At 37.6% G+C, this 8,011-nt stretch overlaps 1 pseudogene; it reads left to right on the top strand.

The window, feature by feature from the left end:
• On the top strand, window positions 1,590-7,495 carry LOC109830517 (annotated as a pseudogene).

Consider the following 8,011-nt stretch of genomic DNA (forward strand, 5'->3'; position numbering starts at 1 on the left):
GTTGGGAATAGGAGATAAAGATAAAGAGTGAAATTTTTCATTAGTTTATAATTTTTATTTCTTAGCTAAAATTTGTGATAAATTATTTTGTAAAGAGTTGCAAATGATAGTGATATAGATGAGCATGTGCCAACCTAGTTGGAATGCATTCATCTATTGTGGTGCAACAAATTCCAAAATAAATTTGTAATTGTTAGTGATTATTAATAAAGAATTTATTTTTATCATTTTAATTTCCATGATTTTTTATATTTGAAAATTATATAATTACAAGTGATTAATAATATGATTGATTTTTTATCAAAATTTCGCTTAATTTATTGTTATTTACTCTTGAAAATTTTTAACAAAAAATAACATTTTAAGCAAAGAAAAAAATGACAGGGTAGGTCCGGTGCCCGGATCGCTCAGGCCGGGCCCGGGTCCGGATCACAAGTTTTGTCCAGTCCGGGCTCGGTTTGCCGGGCCGGCCCATTTAGATAGGCCTACCTGGATGGTTTGCCGTTAAAATGCCATACATTCAAATACATGTATATATGTTTTCTACACGTCTATACATCATAGCTAATGGCTCGAAATAGTTAGAAAAACAAGCGTGTTTACAAAATCGTGTAGCTTCTCTTTTGAAATGAATATTAAATCTACTATTTTTAAACTATTTGCTTTTGTTACAACCTTCCAAAATTTATATTTAATAATCTTTTAGAGTTGTATTTAGAAGTGTATTTACAAAATCACATAGCCTTGTATTTGAAATTGCACCTCCGTTATATTTAATCTATTTTGCTTTAATAACGAGTCAACGACATTTTGGAGGTGTAACAATGTCTAAACGAACATATATGTAGAAATTGAATGCCATGTTAGTGAAAACAACATGCTATTTCATATGTTTGCCTGAACGTATTCACCCAATGTACTAATACTGAATATAAAATTTAAAGTCACAGTGGCGAAATTTTAATCTCCTTACAAAAAGAAATTAGGGTAAATTACACTTAAATATCATATAGTTTTCCACTTATTACAATTAAGTTGTGTTTTATTGAAAAAACCATAAAATTTTTAAAATTTACATGTTACTACCATCGATCATATCATGCAAATGTGGAAATTGTCACCCAAATGTTTCTCGATGATACTTACATGGTAATTTTAGAGCTTTTTTAAACTAATATTATTTGTTAAATTTGCTACTAAGCCAACCAAATTTCCTTTTCAAACTTTTCTCAATTCAACTTTAAAATAGAGTTGGATATTTTTGATGAAAATTTAACAAATGTTAATGGTTCGAAAGCTCCAAAATTAGCATGTAAGTGTATCATGGAGAAACACGTAGGTAAAATTTTTTATATTTACATGATCGATTATAGTAAAGTGCAAAATTTGGAAACTTTATGGTATATTTTGCACTAAAATACAACTTCTGATATTTGAACACAATACGTGAGAAACTATACGGTATCCAAGTGCAATTTAACCAATTTACCAAGATAGTTATTTGAGAGCGGAGGCAACTTGGACACAATTTCTTCTGTGCAATAAAGCCTCTTCAATCTCATAGGTCGACTGACGTGGCCTACAACTTCAACCAATTCTCTCCCGCCCCGCCACGTCTCAATCCACGTCACTGATCCTCTTCTTTTCTCCGTCTCACTCCTCGATATTCATCAGATCGCCGGAAAACAACCAAATATCCACCTTCGACCAAAAAAAATGCCGCCGCCGCGGCCTCCGCTGCTTTCCGTCATCTTCGTCCTCCTCTCTCTCCTCTCCCCTTCCCTCTCTCTCCGCCCCAACGTCCTCGTCATCACCGACGCCGACCTCGATCACTCCGCCGACGACAAACTCTCGCCCTCCTCCGCCGACTGGGACGATTTCGCCAACCCTAACTCCGACGACGACCTCGGATCCTGGCGCCAAATATTCGAACATAGCGGAGATCAAACCCTAGACCTAGACCCTAGACCTAGACCGCCGCCACTCCCTCTACTCCTCCGCCGTCCGCAACCTTATCTCCGCCTCCTCCCCCGGAGACTCCTCCGCCATGGACTCCGCTGTCTCCGACATGGAATCCGCCGCCTCCGCCGGCGATCCCCACGCTCAATCCGCCCTAGGGTTTATCTATGGCGTCGGCATCACGCGGCCAAAGAGCCGACCAAAATCGTTCCTTTACCACCAATTCGCCGCCGAAGGCGGCAATATGGAGTCGAAGATGGTCATCGCCTACTATTACTTTCGCCACCGCAATTTTGAGAAGGCGGCGGAGCTCTACGCCGACGGAGGCGGCGTTGGCGAGCTTCCTGATTTCTAAAGATCCTCCGGTGATCGAGCCTGTGAGAATCCATTTCGGGTCTGAGGAGAATAAGGAGGCTTTGAAGAAATTGAGGGGAGAAGATAATGAAGATTTTCATATGGCAGAGTACATGGCTCTCAAAGGAAGTGCGTTGCATATGTTTGATATGGGGATTATGTACTATTATGGGTTGAGGGGATTGAGAAGAGATTATGGGAAAGCTTTGAGTTGGTTTTTGAAGTCGGCGGAGAAGTGGGAGCCGAAGGCGATGGAGTTCTTGGGGGAGATGTATGCGAGGGGAGCGGGGGTTGAGAGGGATTATGGTAAGGCAATGCAGTGGCTTATGCTTGCAGCGGAGCAAAAGCAGTTCTCGGCTTATAATGGATTAGGATATCTTTATGTGAAAGGGTATGGTGTAGAGAAGAATGTAACCAAGGTAAGTTTCTTCATAGTTTCATTCATAGTATATAATGTTACATCAGACTTTTTTTCTGCACTTGAAGTGGTTTTGGGTGTTTAAAATGATATTCTTTGTCTTAACTAAATGGTTCATAAGTGCTAGCTATGACAAATTAAATGAATAATTTGGAGATGCAGGTAATTTACCAGCGAAATTGAAAAGACAGCTTGGTATGTATTAAAGGATGTTCCGTAATGCTGGGTTCAGTTATAGGGTTAATTGCAGATAGACCTCTGTACTATCACCCAATTGAGGATAGATTCCTGTAGTTCTGTTGGTGTGGAATGCGGACGGATCCCGTGTACTATTTTCTGAAGTGCGGGTAGACCCCAGCGTGAAATTGTTTTGACTCTTAAAATAGTAAAAAAAAAAAGTTTGCTCAGGGGGTCTATCCGCACCAACAAAACAAATAGGGGACTGTCTGCAATTGGGCGATAGTACACAGGGTCTATCCGCATTTACTTAATTTATAACATTTAAATTTTACCGAAATAAAATAATATGAACTTGGTTCGATGGTGACTGGCTCACTGCTGTAACCATCATCACAGAATATTAGGTGTTTTACTTGTCCAAGAATTTTCAGTAAGTGCTGAGGGCTGACCCTCTTTGGTAGAATATTGAGTGAAAGAGGGGAAAAAGGAAGATAGATGGAACATGTAGTTTTTTCACAGTAAAATGGAAATGGAAATGGAATAGTTTAGTAACATGATGGATTAGAAAATATTAAGGTTGTTCAGATTGGCAAAACATTCTAGTCAAAACTGGTCAAGATCTGGCAAATTATGTCCATTTGGATGATCTGATCAATACTTAAAGACTTAAAGTAAATCGAGAATAATTGCAATCAGAGATGTCCTTCCTCATGACGCATAAGTATTTCTTGTCAGAATCCGTAGTAGAACGATACTCACTCGACTTCTTAGTTCTTACCGTATGCATTTCCAGGTTCTGGATGGAAAAAATAGTTCAATAATGTTGTAAAGGACAGAAACTTTGATGTCTGGTATCAATTTGATTCTATGCCAAGGAGACCAACCATGAAAACTATTTTTTCTAAGGCAACTGATGGAGATGTATAAAGAAGTAAAGATAGTCATGTTATGTCGATAGTTTGCCAGATGGTTATGCATAAGAAGTTTCTCTTACTACATTTTTGTGTGGGATAAAAGCTAACAATATAGTTTTCTTAGTCGAAGAAAAAGGAGAAGTTGCCTCCTGCCCACTACACAATTTCCCCTTTAATTGTGATTTTAGTTAAAAATTAAATAAAATCTAAGCATGAGTAGGGTTTAAGAACTAGTTCATTATCCAATCAGCTCGAGATAGCAAATGATTCTGATTCGCTTTGCTTTCCCTCCCTAAGGTTAAAGTAGTAGGTCATTTATAAACATGGTTATGCCTTTTATTTTCTTTACAGGCGAAAGAATACTTTGAGAAGGCAGCTGAAAATAATGATCTAGGAGGATTTTATAACTTGGGAGTGTTGTATCTCAAGGGTATTGGAGTAACAAGGGATATTCCACGAGCGTGCAAGTATTTTCTAGCTGCTGCTAATGGAGGTCAGCCAAAGGCCGTGTACCAAGTGGCAAAGATGTTCCAAAAAGGCATAGGTCTGAAGAAGAATCTCCCAATGGTAATTTCTCGTTCTTCCATTAGCTTACTACTTTTCAATTTTAGCTCTTTGTGATGATCATTTTTTTAAAACACTACATTGCTTTCACTTGCTTGCAAGTGCCTCAATGTTTCTTCCATTCTTAGCTTTGCTACCATAATTATCTGAAACTTCTGATTTTCTACTTTTAATTTTTTAATTGAAGTTGCCTTTCTATGATTAAATGTAACTTGAGTATATGTTATTGCAATAATTCTTGATCTGGAGATCCTTGAAAACTATAATTCTTTATTTTTTATTCCGACACTTCAACTGTAAATCTTGGCCTCAGATTAAACCAAGGGCTTTTGTCCTTGCAAACATTTGACATTATCCACTCTTACAATAGGTGGGTTCACTCACGTGCATGCTTGATGCAAACTGTAATTAGAACTTGCTTTGCGGCAATACGCTACGAGTACAAATTCCATTTAGTTAATTGACTGTGTTATGTTGTTTGAAATAATTCTGGTCTTTTTATTATGGGCCATGCAGCTCAATCTTAACGTCAAGTTGTCAATAATTGAAATTATTATGTCAAATGTATAGTTTAATGCTAGTTCCCATTTGCTTTCACTTGTTCATGTTTCATTTTGCATTGTTCTTATATTCTTGGATGCGTCTATTGTTACCTACACAGAAGTAGGAGTTTTCTCTTTTTTTACTTGATGAATATTCACTGGACTATCAAATCTTGATTTTGCTTTCCTGTGGATTTATAGGCTACGTATTTGCTCAAAACAGTAGCTGAGAGGGGACCCTGGAGCTCTCTTTTAAGGTGGGCACTGGAGTCCTACTTGAAAGATGATGTGGGCAAAGCCCTCCTGTTATACTCCAGAATGGCAGAGCTAGGATATGAAGTGGCACAAAGCAATGCTGCCTGGATTCTTGATAAATATGGGGAGCAGAGTATGTGTATGGGGGAATCTGGCTTTTGCACTGACTCAGAAAGGCATCTTCGTGCTCATTCTCTTTGGTGGCAAGCATCTGAGCAGGGTAATGAACATGCTGCTCTGCTTATTGGGGATGCTTATTACTATGGCCGGGTATGCATTTCGTGTAAATTTATGGAAAATAAAATAAATGAGTTTTCATCATTTTATGGAAACAATACATTAAAGGTTCTCACTTGGTTGATCAACTGACGCAGTTGTTAGCTTAACTCTTTAAATTGGCTTGTCACATATAATAGCTGAAGTAGGAGAAAGCAATTAAAAGACTGATATTTGCTACTTTTTTTGGCCATGTATTATATATTTCAATAGGACTTACCAGTGTTTTAATACCCCTTTTGCTTATGTCATAAGAAAATTGTTGTGACCTCATGAAACTTCCCATGTTCCTTTAAAAGTAATCATGGCTGTTAATGATTGCTCTAAATTATTGCTGTGTTATATAATTGGTAGCAAAAAATGGAATTTAGTGGGGGGGAGAGCTCTTTTTTCTGCAGCAACATTAGATGGAAGATTTCTGAAGCTTATTAATTCCACGCGAACTTAGTGAGCCGGATCTATATCAGCTACTGACCTAATTAGTTTGTTTGATACTTAGGATCTATTGTGGGAAAACAAAATAATAGGTAGAAGCATGCAACTGCTTTGATCTGAGATGTTTTTGCTGATTAGTTCCACACATTTACTGTTTTTTCTGTTCAACTTCCAATTGAATTTCCTAACCTAAACTTTTCTCAGTTGATTAAACATTTGATGTCATTCTTATGAACCTGAATCCATAGGAAGTTCTAAATTATGAGAAAGTGTTGATAGTCATGTATTTTTTATACTTGAATAAGATATAAACATAAAAGGGGAAGAAAAATAAGTAAAGGATAATTCCCTTGATGGTAAAACTGAGGTAGGTCCTTTTTGGGTACAAACTGGCCAAATATTTATTACTTGCATCTTGTATAAGTTACATATGTCAACCATGTAAATAAAATCAATGGTTGACATATTGTTATTGATTAGTGTTAACTTGTTCACTGGCAGGGCACCGAGAGAGACTATGAACGTGCTGCAGAGGCTTACATGCATGCTCAATCACAATCCAATGCTCAGGCAATGTTCAACCTTGGATACATGCATGAACATGGTCATGGTCTTCCTCTTGATCTTCACTTAGCAAAAAGGTACTATGATCAGGCCCTTGCGAGTGATCCGGCTGCAAGACTACCTGTGACTCTTGCACTCACGAGCTTGTGGATCAGGAAGAACTACGAGGGCACCTTTGTGGTAAGTCAGATGCTTCTTTGATTCAATAAATCGAAAAAACCTGCCAGTATATGCTAAAAATTCTTACTACAATAACAACAACAATAATTCCTTTATTTCAAAATTTCCTTACACTTTACTTGACTATCCCAAATGATTCTTTCTCATTTTATTGTCAATAGGAGTAGTCTCTAACTTCCTACGAATGCACTCATTTCTTATCATATCTCTTAAGAGAATATTCATTCTTCAGATAAGATTCTGATTTTGCCTAAATTAATTTCTTACACATGTTGGTTTTTAATTATGCAATCCATAGCCACTACGGGTTTTATAATTGTCCTTTTACAATTTTCTCTTCACTTTCAGAGCTATGGAATTCTTGCTAATAAAAATTACAAATATTTGTTTTAGGTCAATTTGATTGATTCGCTCCCACAAGTATTCCCAAGGGTTGAGAAATGGGTAGAGGATGTAGTGATGGATGAAGGCAATGCGACAATACTTACCCTATTTGTCTGTCTTCTCACTGTTCTTTATCTTCGTGATCGTCAGAGGCGGCAAAACGCTGTTGCTGCTGCCCCTTAGCAGCTGCCTGATAATTTGCACAGCCAAGAGAAAAAAAGGAGGCTCACTCCCCATTAGGTGCCAAATTTAGTGGTATCTGCAGGAAATTTACGGTGGAAATTGGCGGGGCTCGACTTGTTTTGTTATGTGCAAGTTCAACAGGCTAAGCTGCAAACATACTGAATTAGAAGACTAATTGGATGGTGATGCTGAGGTTGTACTTGTACTAGGGCCTTTTTTTGTATACATGCACATATTTAATAGTGATTAAAGTAGTTTCATTTAAGTTACTTTTTTCGAGCTTTTCACCTTGAGATTTATGTTACATTTTCCCTGTTTTCATCATCTTCTCAAAACGGTCTGGGCTTCCCCGAATATGATATGTGCATTACAGAATTATTGAGACTATAGCTATCTGGGAGAAGCGAGTTTTTGTACGAGTGAAATTTTCAGTTCACATTCTACTTGCTGATGATATTCTTATTATGGGCCAAACATGTGAAAAGAAAGTTATGATTATAACTTAGCTTTCGACATTTTCCGCAAAGCCTAAGATTAACGCATCAAGGACTCCAAATTGAAGCTATATCGCGTTGTGGGAGCTTGTTCATCTTTTTCAGGGTTTAATTTACTGCTAAGAGAAGTTGAATTTTTCTCATTCATTATGGCAATGTGGTCCATCATTTAGTGAAGATTGTAGCATAAATTGAGGAGATTCTATTCTGTGCTAACTCGCTGCTTTCATTAGTTCAACTCGAACTCACAGCTTTGTGGGAAGTTTTGCTTCAACCATCAATGCAGGCTGTTGCCTTTGAAACAGGGAG

The sequence above is a fragment of the Asparagus officinalis genome, chromosome 2 (assembly GCF_001876935.1).
Source record: "Asparagus officinalis chromosome 2, Aspof.V1, whole genome shotgun sequence".
Classification (NCBI taxonomy): Eukaryota; Viridiplantae; Streptophyta; class Magnoliopsida; order Asparagales; family Asparagaceae; genus Asparagus; species Asparagus officinalis.